We start from the raw sequence: 15076 nt of genomic DNA, 5'->3' as shown, positions 1-15076 counted from the left end.
TGTGATCACAGGTTCACTCAGGTTCATCACCTGTGACCTGGCCTGCACTAGTGTACCCTGTCATGGAAGGCTTAAACAGTAATATATTTTTAGAAAGAGTGAGAGCACCTTCCCAGTTAGGGTGAAGGCCGTTTCTCCTAAGCAGGTCAGGTCGGCCCCAGAAAGCAGGCCAGTTATCCACATACCTAAATCCCTGCTGACTACAGAAACTTGCCAGCCACCGGTTTAGTGAGACTAGTCTGCTAAACCTCTCATCATTGCCTCTCGCAGGCAAGGGGCCAGAGACAATTACAGATGCAGAGTCATCTTTCTGGCGAGATTACAGGTCCTAGCAATATTTTCCTTTGTAATCTCAGATTGCCTCATTTTAGTATCATTAGAGCCGACGTGAATGACTATATCGGTGTAGCTAGCCCTGTCCTGGTGTCTAGATTTGCATGTCAGCTCCCTCAAATTAGCCTCAATGTCGGGTGCTCTGGCCCCAGATATACACATAATTGTGGCTGGGGTGCTAATCTTTATGTTACGGGTGATGGAGTCACCTATAACTAGGGTGCGGGCTCCAGTAGACCGGGGTGGAGTGGGACTAGCTAGGGGGCTGAACTTATTATGTGACTGGATTGGCTAACCTCGATTAGCATGCCGTTTAGGGCTAATGCTAACCGGACTAGCAGGTTCGCTACAACCCACGCTAGCAGTGGTGTCCGCGGCACCTAACATTTTCCTTTTAAACTGCTCTAGCTCAGGGACACGTCCCTCTAGAAGGGCTATTTTGTGTCTGTCTGTCCGTCAATCTTTGTATATGTCTGTCAATCTATGTGCCTGTCCATCCGTCCGTCCGTCTGTCCGTCTGTCCATCTGTCTTTCTATCTGTCTGTCTTTCTATCTGTCTGTCTAGCAGCCAGCCAGCCAGCCAGCCAGCCAGTCTATCCATCTATCTACATACACATATGGAGCACTTATAAACTTAAATAAAATATTTTACCTCAAAAGTGCTAAATGTTGGTCTTTTTGGTCAAATATTTTTTCAGTACAAATTGCTTGGACAAAAAAAAAAGGGAACATTTTGGACGGAACTCAGAAATGGAAAGGGAAATCTTTGTGTCATTTTAAGCCCGAGACAAAATGATTGCGGAGTGTCTTTGCTGTGATAGTGTGATTCTTAGCTCCTACAGTTTTTTTAAACTATTTTAGGGGATTGGCCTAAATGTGAGCGTATATCAGACCTGGGCACTCCGGTCCTGGAGGGGCATACGTCCTGCCAGATTTTGAAGTTTGCTCTTCTTTAACTCAGGTGATACAAATTATAACCTCGTTAGCAAGCTAGCAAGTGCTCGTTAACGATACTGGTGATTGGAATCCCCTGTATTGGATCAGAGAAACCTCAAAAATCATGCAGAACATATGGCCCTCCAGGACCGGAGTGCCCAGGTCTGGCGTACATTGACGTTGGTGAATTTTTCATCTGCGTTAACAAACGCATTTTGTAGAATACGATCGCACTTTATTGTTTGAATAAACACGTTATATAGACTAGGATCTCCCAATTGTTATGATTAGCTCACTTTATTTTTTAAAATAGCGTATTATATAGAATACGATCGCTTTTGTCGGAAGTGTACATTTACAATTGTAACTTTTGCATCCGCGTTGACGGACGCAATTTGTAGAATACAATAGCGCTTTATTGTTTAAATAAACGCGTTATATTGACAAGGATCTCCCAATTGTTATAATTAGCTCGCTTTATTGTTTTAATAAGCGTTTTATATAGAATACGATCGCTTTTGTTGGAAGCGCAGCAGAATGCGCGTTCACGCGAAGGGGGGGAGGAATTTGCACAGGAGTCGGATTTGGGCACAACAACTGCCGCCTACTTAATGAGTGCCCTCCGGTGGCGTTTTTTCGGCAATGCAGCTACCATTGGAAATACATCCAGCCGTTGAAAATGAACGGAAGCCGATTTAATGACTGTCTCCAGTGGCGTTTTTGCGGCAATGCAGCTACCATTGGAAATACAATGAGCCGTTGGATATGAACAGCCACCGATTTAATGAGTGCCCTCCGGTGGCGTTTTTGGGAGAATGCAACTACCATTGGAAATACTTCGTGCCGTTGGAAATGAACCGCCGCCGATTTAATGAGTGCTCTCCGGTGGCGTTTTGGGGGCAATGAAGCCACCATTGGAAATATGTCAAGCTGTTCGAAATGAACAGCCGCCGATTTAATGAGTGCCCTCCGGTGGCGTTCTTGCGGCAATTTAGCTACCATTGGAAATACATCGAGCTGTTCGAAATGAACAGCCCCCGATTTAATGAGTGCCCTCCGGTGGCGTTCATGCGGCAATGCACTTACCATTGGAAATACATCGAGCCGTTGGAAATGAACGGCCGCCGATTTAATGAGTGCCCACCGGTGGCGTTTTTGCGGCAATTAAGTCACCATTGGAAATACGTCAAGCTGTTCGAAATGAACAGCTGCCGATTTAATGAGTTCCCTCCGGTGGCATTTTTGCGGCAATGCAGCTACCATTGGAAATACATCCAGCCGTTGAAAATGAACGGAAGCCGATTTAATGACTGTCTCCGGTGGCGTTTTTGCGGCAATGCAGCTACCATTGGAAATACAATGAGCCGTTGGATATGAACAGCCACCGATTTAATGAATGCCCTCCGGTGGCGTCTTTGGGGCAATGCAACTACCATTGGAAATACTTCGTGCCGTTGGAAATGAACGGCCGCCGAATAAATGTGTGCCCTCGGTGGCGTTTTTGAGGAAATGCAGCTACCAATGGAAATACAATGAGCTGTTGGAAATGAACGTCCGCCGATTTAATGAAATCCCTCCGGTGGCGTTTTTGGGGCAATGAAGCCACCATTGGAAATACGTCAAGCTGTTCGAAATGAACAGCCGCCGATTTAATGAGTGCCCTCCGGTGGCATTCTTGCAGCAATGCACTTAGCATTGGAAATACATCGAGCCGTTGGAAATGAATAGCCGCCGATTTAATGAGATCCCTCCGGTCGCTTTTTGCGGCAATGCAACAACCATTGGAAATACATCAAGCTGTTGGAAATGAACGGCAGCCGATTTAATGAATGTCTCCGCTTGCGTTTTTGCAGCAATGCAGCTACCATTGGAAATACAATGAATCATTGGAAATGAACGGTCACCAATTTAATGAGTTCCCTCCAGTAGCGTTTTTGGGGCAATGCAGCACCCATTGGAACTACATCGAGCCGTTGGAAATGAACGGCAGCCGATTTAATGAGTGTCTCCGGTTGCGTTTTTGCAGCAATGCAGTTACCATTGGAAATACAATGAGCAGTTGGAAATGAACGGCCGCCTATTTAATGAATGCCCTCGATGGCGTTTTTGCAGCAAGGCAGCTACCATTGGAAATACATCCGCCCATTGGAAATGAACAGCCGCCGATTTAATGAGTACCCTCCGGTGGCGTTTTTGCAGCAATGCAGCTACCATTGGAAATACATCAAGCCGTTCGAAATGAACAGCCGCAGATTTAATGAGCACCCAGGTGGCGTATTTGCGGCAATGCAACTACCATTGGAACTACATCCAGCCGTTGGAAATGAACGGCCGCCGATTAAAAGGTGTGCCCTCCAGTGGCATTTTTGCGGCAATGCAGCTACCGTTGGAAATACATCCAGCCATTCGAAATGAACGGCCGCTGATTTAATGAGTGCCCTCCGGTGGCGTTTTTGCGGCAATGCAGCTACAATACAACCAGCTGTTCGAAATGAACAGCCGCCGATTTAATGAGTGCCCTCCGGTGGCATTCTTGCAGCAATGCACTTAGCATTGGAAATACATCGAGCCGTTGGAAATGAACGGCCGCCGATTTAATGAGATCCCTCCGGTCGCTTTTTGCGGCAATGCAACTACCATTGGAAATAGAATAGAATAGAATAGAACATACCTTTATTGTCATTGCTACAAATGGGCTAACAAATACATCAAGCTGTTGGAAATGAACAGCAGCCGATTTAATGAGTGTCTCCGGTTGCGTTTTTGCAGCAATGCAGCTACCATTGGAAATACAATGAGTCATTGGAAATGAACGGTCGCCAATTTAACGAGTTCCCTCCAGTGGCGTTTTTGGGGCAATGCAGCACCCATTGGAACTACATCGAGCCGTTGGAAATGAACGGCAGCCGATTTAATGAGTGTCTCCGGTTGCGTGTTTGCAGCAATGCAGCTACCATTGGAAATACAATGAGAAGTTGGAAATGAACGACCGCCTATTTAATGAATGCCCTCGATGGCGTTTTTGCAGCAAGGCAGCTACCATTGGAAATACATCCGCCCATTGGAAATGAACAGCCGCCGATTTAATGAGTACCCTCCGGTGGCGTTTTTGCAGCAATGCAGCTACCATTGGAAATACATCAAGCCGTTCGAAATGAACAGCGCCCAGGTGGCGTTTTTGCGGCAATGCAACTACCATTGGAAATACATCCAGCCGTTGGAAATGAACGGCAACCGATTTAATGTGTCCCCTCAGTTGGCGTTTTTGTGGCAATGCATCTACCATTGGAAAGACATTGAGCCAATGGAAATTAACGGCCACCGATTTAATGAGTGCCCTCCGGTGGCATTTTTGCGGCAATGCAGCTACCATTGGAAATACATCCAGCCGTTGGAAATGAACAGCCGCCGATTTAATGAGTGCCCTCCGGTGGCATTTTTGCGGTGTTGTGGAAAATAGACTTGCATTTGTAGAATAGAGTTGCATACATTTAGAAATGTAGAAAGACTTGCTTACATTGCTTTCAGTAGTGAGGGAATGTTGACATCATTCGAGAAGATCCTTGGCAAGACAGTTGAGTTTCCCTAAAAGGGCATGAGACCTGCAAGGCCCTTCTTCAAGGACTCTCTGAGCAAACTGAGGCGAACAACATGTCCTAATAAGGGTACGACAGCATCTTCCTTGTTGATTACTGAGGACTAGGGCCACTTATGGGTTGTACTCAAACTGAAGCTATAAAAGCATTGTTATGTCTGGAGTTCTCTGAGTTCTTTTGGGATGACGAAATAAAAGGCTCCCCCTCATGGCTGGTTTCCGATGTACTTAATTCAATCACGAAAGAAGACTTAAAAGATTATCGAACCTACATTTTCTCCTACAGCGGCAATGAAGCTAGCATTGGTAATACATCCAGCCGTTCGAAATGAACGGCTGCCGATTTAACGAATGCCCTCCGGTGGCGTTTTTGCGGCAATGCAGCTACCATTGGAAATACATCCAGCCGTTCGAAATGAATGGCCGCTGACTTAAAGAGTGCCCTCCAGTGGCGTTGTTGGGGCAATGCAGCTACCATTGAAAATACATTGAGCCGTTGGAAATGAACGGCCACCGATTTAATGAGTTCCCTCCGGTGGCGTTTTTGCGGCAATGCAGCTACCCATCGGAAATACATTGAATTGTTGGAAATGAACGCCTGCCAATTCAATGAGTGCCCTCCGGTGGCGTTTTTGCGGCAATTCAGCCAGCATTGGAAATACATCGAGCCATTCAAAATGAAGGGCCGCCGATTTAATGACTGCCCCCCGGTGGCGTTTTAGCGGCAATGCAGCTACCATTGGAAATACATCGAACCTTTGGAAATGAAAGGCGGCCGATTTAATGAGTGCCCTCTGGTGGCGTTTTTGCGGCAATGCAGCTACCATTGGAAAAACATTGAGCCGTTGGAAATGAACGGCCGCCAATTTAATGAATGCCCTCGGTGGCGTTTCTGCGGGAATGCAGCTAACATTGGAAATACATTCAGCCGTTGGAAATGAAGGCCCACCGATTTAATGAGAACCCTCCGGTGGCGTTTTTGCGGCAATGCAGCTACCATTGAAAATACATCCAGCCAATCGAAATGAACGGCTGCCGATTTAATGAATGCCCTTCGGTGGCGTTTTTGCCGCAATGCATCTACCATTGGAAATACATCCAGCTGTTCGAAATGAATGGCCGCTGACTTAAAGAGTGCCCTCCGGTGGCGTTGTTGGGGCAATGCAGCTACCATTGGAAATACATCCAGCCGTTCGAAATGAATGGCCGCTGACTTAAAGAGTGCCCTCCAGTGGCGTTGTTGGGGAAATGCAGCTACCATTGAAAATACATTGAGCCGTTGGAAATGAACGGCCGCCAATTTAATGAGTTCCCTCCGGTGGCGTTTTTGCGGCAATGCTGCTACGATTGGGAATACATTGAATTGTTGGAAATGAACGCCTGCCAATTCAATGAGTGCCCTCGGTGGCGTTTTTGCAGCAATTCAGCCACCATAGGAAATATATCCAGCCATTCAAAATGAACGGCCGCCAATTTAATGAGTGCCCCTCGGTGGCGTTTTTTGCGGCAATGCAGCTACCGTTGGAAACACATTGAGCCGTTGGAAATGAAAGGCTGCCAATTTAGAAATGCCCTTGGTGGCGTTTTTGCGGCAATGCAGCTAACATTGGAAATACATTCAGCCGTTGGAAATGAACGGCCACCGATTTATGAGTGCCCTCCGGTGGCGTTTTTGCGGCAATGCAGCTAGCATTGGAAATCCATCCAGCCGTTCGAAATGAACGGCCGCCGATTTAATGAGAACCCTCCGGTGGCGTTTTTGCGGCAATGCAGCTACCATTGAAAATACATCCAGCCGTTCGAAATGAATGGCATCTGACTTAAAGAGTGCCCTCCGGTGGCATTGTTGGGGCAATGCAGCTACCATTGAAAATACATTGAGCCGTTGGAAATGAACAGCCGCCGATTTAATGAGTGCACTCAGTTGGGGATTTTCGGCACTGCAACTGCCATTGGAAATACATTGAGCCGTTGGAAATTAACGGCCACCGATTTAATGAATGCCCTCCGGTGGCATTTTTGCAGCAATGCAGCTACCATTGGAAATACATCCAGCCGTTTGAAACCGAACAGCCGCCTATTTAATGAGTGCCCTCCGATGGCGTTTTTGCGGCAATACAGCTACCATTGGAAATACATCCAGCTGTTGGAAATTAACGGCCGACGATTTAATGAGTGCCCTCCGGTGGCGTTTTTGCGGCAATGAAGTTACCATTAAAAAATACATTGAGCCGTTGGAAATGAACGGCCGCCGACTTATGAGCTCCCTCAGGTGGCGTTTTAGCGGCAATGCAGCTACCATTGGAAAAACATCCAGCCATTCGAAATGAAGGGCCACCGATTTAATGAGTTCCCTCAGTTGGCGTTTTTGCGGCAATGCAGCTACCATTGGAAATACATTCAGCCGTTGGAAATTAACGGCCACCGATTTAATGAGTTCCCTCCGGTGGCGTTTTTGCGGCAATGCAGCTACCATTGGAAGTACATCCCGCCGCTCAAAATGATCGCCCGCCGATTTAATGAGTGCCCTCCGGTGGCGTTTTGCGGCAATGCAGCTACCATTGGAAATACATCCTGCCGTTGGAAGTGAACAACCGCTGATTTAATGAGTGCCCTTAGGTGGTGTTTTTGCGGCAATGCAGCTACGACTGGAAGTACATCCCGCCGTTCGAAATGAACAACCGCCGATTTAATGAGTGCAATCCGGTGGCGTTTTGCGGCATTGCCGCTACCATTGGAATTGCATCCAGCCATTGGAAATGAACAACCTCAAATTTAATGAGTGCCCTCCGGTGGCATTTTGCGGCAATGCAGCTACCAACTGAAATACATCCAGCCGTTCGAAATGAACGGCAGCCAATTGAATGAGTGCCCCCCGGTGGCGTTTTTGTGGCAATGCAGCTACCATTGGAAATTCATTGAGTCGTTGGAAATAAACGGCCGCCGATTTAATGAGTTCCCTCCGGTGGCGTTTTTGCGGCAATGCAGATACCATTGGAAATACATTGAATTGTTGGAAATGAACGCCTGCCTATTTAATGAGTGCCCTCGGTGGCGTTTTTGCGGCAATTCAGCCACCATTGGAAATACATTGAGCCGTTCTAAATGAACGGCGACCGATTTAATGAGTGCCCTCAGGTGGCGTCTTTGCGGCAATGCAGCTACCATTGGAAACACATTGAGCCGTTCTAAATGAACGGCGACCGATTTAATGAGTGCCCTCGGGTGGCGTCTTTGCGGCAATGCAGCTACCATTGGAAATACATCAGGCCATTCGAAATGAACGGCCGCCAATTTAATGAGTGCCCTCGGTTTGCGTTTTTGCGGCAATGCAGCTACCATTGGAAATACATTGAGCTGTTGGAAATTAACGGCCACCGATTTAATGAGTGCCCTCCGGTGGCGTTTTTGCGGCAATGCAGCTACCAATGGAAGTACATCCCGCCGCTCGAAATGATCGCCCGCCGATTTAATGAGTGCCCTCCGGTGGCGTTTTTGCGGCAATGCAGCTACCATTGGAAATAGATCCTGCCGTTGGAAATAAACAACCGCCGATTTAATGAGTGCAATCCGGTGGCGTTTTGCAGCAATGCAGCTACCATTGGAATTGCATCCAGCCATTGGAAATGAACAACCTCCAATTTAATGAGTGCCCTCCGGTGGCATTTTGCGGCAATGCAGCTACCAACTGAAATACATCCAGCCGTTCGAAATGAACGGCAGCCAATTGAATGAGTGCCCCCCGGTGGCGTTTTTGTGGCAATGCAGCTACCATTGGAAATACATTGAGTCGTTGGAAATGACCGGCCGCCGATTTAATGAGTTCCCTCCGGTGGCGTTTTTGCGGCAATGCAGATACCATTGGAAATACATTGAATTGTTGAAATGAACGCCTGCCTATTTAATGAGTGCCCTCGGTGGCGTTTTTGCGGCAATTATGCCACCATTGGAAATACATCCAGCCATTCAAAATAAACGGCCGCCGATTTAATGAGTGCCCCCCGGTGGCGTTGTTGCTGCAATGCAGCTACCATTGGAAACACATTGAGCCGTTCGAAAAGAACGGCGACCGATTTAATGAGTGCCCTGAGGTGGCGTCTTTGCGGCAATGCAGCTACCATTGGAAATACATCCAGCCATTCGAAATGAACGGCCGCCAATTTAATGAGTGCCCTCAGTTTGCGTTTTTGCAGCAATGCAGCTACCATCGGAAATACATTGAGCCGTTGGAAATTACCGGCCACCGATTTAATGAGTGCCCTCCGGTGAAGTTTTTGCGGCAATGCAGCTACCATTGGAAGTACATCCCGCCGCTTGAAATGAACGCCCGCCGATTTAATGAGCTCCCTCCGGTGGCGTTTTGGCGGCAATGCAGCTACCATTGGAAGTACATCCCGCCGTTCGAAATGAACAACCGCCGATTTAATGAGTGCCCTCCGGTGGCATTAAGCGGCAATGCAGCTACCAACTGAAATACCTCCAGCCGTTTAAATGAACGGCAGCCAATTGAATGAGAGCGCCCTGGTGGCATTTTTGTGGCAATGCAGCTACCATTGGAAACACATTGAGCCGTTCGAAAAGAAAGGCGACCGATTTAATGAGTGCCCTCAGGTGGCGTCTTTGCGGCAATGCAGCTACCATGGAAATACATCCAGCCATTCGAAATGAACGGCCACCAATTTAATGAGTGCCCTCAGTTTGCGTTTTTGCGGCAATGCAGCTACCATTGGAAGTACATCCCGCCGCTTGAAATGAACGCCCGCCGATTTAATGAGTGCCCTCTGGTGGCGTTTTTGCGGCAATGCAGCTACCATTGGAAGTACATCCCGCCGTTCGAAATGAACAACCACCGATTTAATGAGTGCCCTCCGGTGGCATTATGCGGCAATGCAGCTACCAACTGAAATACCTCCAGCCGTTCGGAATGAACGGCAGCCAATTGAATGAGTGCCCCCTGGTGGCATTTTTGTGGCAATGCAGTTACCATTGGAAATACATTGAGCCGTTGGAAATGAACGCCCACCGATTTAATGACTGCTCTCTGGTGGCGTTTTTGCGGCAATGCAGCTACCATTGGAAATACATCCAGCCATTGGAAATGAACAACCTCCAATTTAATGAGTGCCCTCCGGTGGCATTTTGCGGCAATGCAGCTACCAACTGAAATACATCCAGCCGTTCGAAATGAACGGCAGCCAATTGAATGAGTGCCCCCCGGTGGCGTTTTTGTGGCAATGCAGCTACCATTGGAAATACATTGAGTCGTTGGAAATGACCGGCCGCCGATTTAATGAGTTCCCTCCGGTGGCGTTTTTGCGGCAATGCAGATACCATTGGAAATACATTGAATTGTTGGAAATGAACGCCTGCCTATTTAATGAGTGCCCTCAGTGGCGTTTTTGCGGCAATTCAGCCACCATTGGAAATACATCCAGCCATTCAAAATAAACGGCCGCCGATTTAATGAGTGCCCCCCGGTGGCGTTGTTGCGGCAATGCAGCTACCATTGGAAACACATTGAGCCGTTCGAAAAGAATGGCGATCGATTTAATGAGTGCCCTCAGTTTGCGTTTTTGCGGCAATGCAGCTACCATTGGAAATACATTGAGCCGTTGGAAATTAACGGCCACCGATTTAATGAGTGCCCTCCGGTGAAGTTTTTGCGGCAATGCAGCTACCATTGGAAGTACATCCCGCCGCTTGAAATGAACGCCCGCCGATTTAATGAGTGCCCTCCGGTGGCGTTTTTGCGGCAATGCAGCTAGCACTGGAAGTACATCACGCCGTTCGAAATGAACAACCGCCGATTTAATGAGTGCCCTCCGGTGGCATTAAGCGGCAATGCAGCTACCAACTGAAATACCTCCAGCCGTTCGAAATGAACGGCAGCCAATTGAATGAGAGGCCCCTGGTGGCATTTTTGTGGCAAAGCAGCTACCATTGGAAATACATTGAGCCGTTGGAAATGAACGCCCACCGATTTAATGAGTGCTCGCTGGTGGCGTTTTTGCGCTAATGCAGCTACCATTGGAAATACATTCAGCCGTTCGAAATGAACGGCTGCTGATTTAATGATTAATCTCCGGTGGTTTTTTTGCGGCAATGCAGCTACCATTGGAAATACATCCAGCCGCTCGAAATGAATATAGCCGCTGACCTAAAGAGTGCCCTCCGGTGGCGTTGTTGGGGCAATGCTGCTACTTTCCCTTCGGGGATGAATAAAGTATCTATCTATCTATCTATCTATCTATCTATCTATCTATCTATCTATCCATTGGAAATACATTGAGCCATTGGAAATGAACGGCCGCCAATTTAATAGATGCCCTCGGTGGCGTTTTTGCGGCAATGCAGCTAACATTGGAAATACATTGAGCCGTTGGAAATGAACGGCCGCCAATTTAATAGATGCCCTCGGTGGCGTTTTTGTGGCAATGCAGCTAACATTGGAAATACATTCAGCTTTTGGAAATGAATGCCCACCGATTTAATGAGAACCCTCCGGTGGCGTTTTTGCGGCAATGCAGCTACCATTGGAAACACATCCAGCCATTCAAAATGAACTGCCGCCGATTTAATGAGTGCCCCCGGTGGCGTTTTTGCGGCAATGCAGCTACCATTGGAAATACATCCAGCCGTTTGAAATGAACGGCTGCCGATTTAATAGTGCCTCCGGTGGTGTTTTTGTTGCAATGCAGCTACCATTGGAAATATATCGAGCCTTTGGAAATGAAAGGCGGCCGATTTAATGAGTGTCCTCCGGTGGCGTTTTTGCGGCAATGCAGCTACCATTGGAAATACATTGAGCCGTTGGAAATGAACGGCCGCCGATTTAATGTGTGCCCCCCGGTGGCCTTGTTGCGGCAATGCAGCTATCATTGGAAACACATTGAGACGTTGGAAATCAATGACAGCCAATTAAATAAATGCCCTCCGTTGCGTTTTTGCGGCAATGCAGCTACCATTGGAAATACATCCAGCCATTCGAAATGAACGGCCGCCAATTTAATGAGTGCCCTCCGGTTGCGTTTTTGCGGCAATGCAGCTACCATTGGAAGTACATCCCGCCGCTTGAAATGAACGCCCGCCGATTTAATGAGTGCCCTCCGGTGGCGTTTTTGCGGCAATGCAGCTAGCACTGGAAGTACATCACGCCGTTCGAAATGAACAACCGCCGATTTAATGAGTGCCCTCCGGTGGCATTAAGCGGCAATGCAGCTACCAACTGAAATACCTCCAGCCGTTCGAAATGAACGGCAGCCAATTGAACGAGAGGCCCCTGGTGGCATTTTTGTGGCAAAGCAGCTACCATTGGAAATACATTGAGCCGTTGGAAATGAACGCCCACCGATTTAATGAGTGCTCGCTGGTGGCGTTTTTGCGCTAATGCAGCTACCATTGGAAATACATTCAGCCGTTCGAAATGAACGGCTGCTGATTTAATGATTAATCTCCGGTGGTTTTTTTGCGGCAATGCAGCTACCATTGGAAATACATCCAGCCGCTCGAAATGAATATAGCCGCTGACCTAAAGAGTGCCCTCCGGTGGCGTTGTTGGGGCAATGCTGCTACTTTCCCTTCGGGGATGAATAAAGTATCTATCTATCTATCTATCTATCTATCCATCTATCCATTGGAAATACATTGAGCCGTTGGAAATGAACGGCCGCCAATTTAATAGATGCCCTCGGTGGCGTTTTTGCGGCAATGCAGCTAACATTGGAAATACATTGAGCCGTTGGAAATGAACGGCCGCCAATTTAATAGATGCCCTCGGTGGCGTTTTTGCGGCAATGCAGCTAACATTGGAAATACATTCAGCTTTTGGAAATGAATGCCCACCGATTTAATGAGAACCCTCCGGTGGCGTTTTTGCGGCAATGCAGCTACCATTGGAAACACATCCAGCCATTCAAAATGAACTGCCGCCGATTTAATGAGTGACCCCGGTGGCGTTTTTGCGGCAATGCAGCTACCATTGGAAATACATCCAGCCGTTTGAAATGAACGGCTGCCGATTGAATAGTGCCTCCGGTGGTGTTTTTGTTGCAATGCAGCTACCATTGGAAATATATCGAGCCTTTGGAAATGAAAGGCGGCCGATTTAATGAGTGTCCTCCGGTGGCGTTTTTGCGGCAATGCAGCTACCATTGGAAATACATTGAGCCGTTGGAAATGAACGGCCGCCGATTTAATGTGTGCCCCCCGGTGGCCTTGTTGCGGCAATGCAGCTATCATTGGAAACACATTGAGACGTTGGAAATCAATGACAGCCAATTAAATAAATGCCCTCCGTTGCGTTTTTGCGGCAATGCAGCTACCATTGGAAATACATCCAGCCATTCGAAATGAACGGCCGCCAATTTAATGAGTGCCCTCCGGTTGCGTTTTTGCGGCAATTCAGCTACCATTGGAAATACATCCAGCCGTCGGAAATGAACAACCGTCGATTTAATGAGTGCCCTCAGGTGGCGTTTTTGCGGCAATGCAGCTACCATTGGAAGTACATCCCGCCGTTCGAAATGAACAACCGCCGATTTAATGAGTGCCCTCCGGTGGCATTTTGCGGCAATGCAGCTACCAACTGATATACCTCCAGCCGTTCGAAATGAACGGCAGCCAATTGAATGAGTGCCCCCCGGTGAAGTTTTTGTGGCAATGCAGCTACCATTGGAAATACATTGAACCGTTGGAAATGAACGCCCACTGATTTAATGAGTGCTCTCCGGTGGCATTTTTGCAGCGATGCAGCTACCATTGGAAATACATCCAGCCGTTTGAAACCGAACAGCCGCCTATTTAATGAGTGCCCTCCGATGGCGTTTTTGCGGCAATGCAGCTGCCATTGAAAATACATTGAGCCGTAGGAAATGAACGTCTGCCGACTTAATAGCTCCCTCAGGTGGCGTTTTTGCGGCAATGTAGCTACCATCTGAAATACATCCAGCCATTCGAAATGAACGTCTACCGATTTAATGAGTTCCCTCAGTTGGCGTTTTTGGGGCAATGCAGCTACCATTGGAAATACATTGAGCCGTTGGAAATGAACGCCCACCGATTTAATGAGTGCTCTCTGGTGGCATTTTGCGGCAATGCAGATACCATTGGAAATACATTGAATTGTTGGAAATGAACGCATGCCTATTTAATGAGTGCCCTCGGTGGCGTTTTTGCGGCAATGCAGTTACCATTGGAAATACATCCAGCCATTCGAAATGAACGGCCGCCAATTTAATGAGTGCCCTCAGTTTGCGTTTTTGCGGCAATGCAGCTACCATTGGAAATACATTGAGCCGTTGGAAATTAACGGCCACCGATTTAATGAGTGCCCTCCGGTGAAGTTTTTGCGGCAATGCAGCTACCATTGGAAGTACATCCCGCCGCTTGAAATGAACGCCTGCCGATTTAATGAGTGCCCTCCGGTGGCGTTTTTGCGGCAATGCAGCTACCATTGGAAGTACATCCCGCCGTTCGAAATGAACAACCGCCGATTTAATGAGTGCCCTCCGGTGGCATTAAGCGGCAATGCAGCTACCAACTGAAATACCTCCAGCCGTTCGAAATGAACGGCAGCCATATGAATGAGAGCCCCCTGGTGGCATTTTTGTGGCAATGCAGCTACCATTGGAAATACATTGAGCCGTTGGAAATGAACGCCCACCGATTTAATGAGTGCTCTCTGGTGGCGTTTTTGCGCTAATGCAGCTACCATTGGAAATACATTCAGCCGTTCGAAATGAACGGCTGCCGATTTAATGATTAATCTCCGGTGGTGTTTTTGCGGCAATGCAGCTACCATTGGAAATACATCCAGCCGCTCGAAATGAATAGCCGCTGACCTAAAGAGTGCCCTCCGGTGGCGTTGTTGGGGCAATGCTGCTACCATTGGAAATATATCTAACCTTTGGAAATGAAAGGCGGCCGATTTAATCAGTGCCCTCCGGTGGCATTTTTGCGGCAATGCAGCTACCATTGGAAATACATTGAGCCGTTGGAAATGAACGGCCGCCAATTTAATGAGTGCCCTCCAGTTGCGTTTTTGCGGCAATTCAGCTACCATTGGAAATACATCCAGCCGTCGGAAATGAACAACCGTCGATTTAATGAGTACCCTCAGGTGGCGTTTTTGCGGCAGTGCAGCTACCATTGGAAATACATCCAGCCGTTGGAAATGAACAACCGCCAATTTAATGAGTGCCCTCAGGTGGCGTT

The 15076-nt window shown here is 47.8% G+C and overlaps 1 protein-coding gene across 2 annotated transcripts in view; it reads right to left on the bottom strand.

Annotated features, from left to right (window-relative positions):
• The window catches only part of LOC148345735 (uncharacterized), a 55678-nt gene that overhangs the window by 15490 nt on the left and 25112 nt on the right, over nt 1–15076 (bottom strand). The window lies entirely within an intron of this gene.

This window comes from Urocampus carinirostris, unplaced genomic scaffold (assembly GCF_059441175.1).
Source record: "Urocampus carinirostris isolate Australia breed hairy pipefish unplaced genomic scaffold, RoL_Ucar_1.0 HiC_scaffold_27, whole genome shotgun sequence".
In the NCBI taxonomy this organism is placed as follows: domain Eukaryota; kingdom Metazoa; phylum Chordata; class Actinopteri; order Syngnathiformes; family Syngnathidae; genus Urocampus; species Urocampus carinirostris.
Note: the sequence above shows the minus strand (reverse complement) of the source record. Positions and strands in the feature narration are given on the sequence as shown.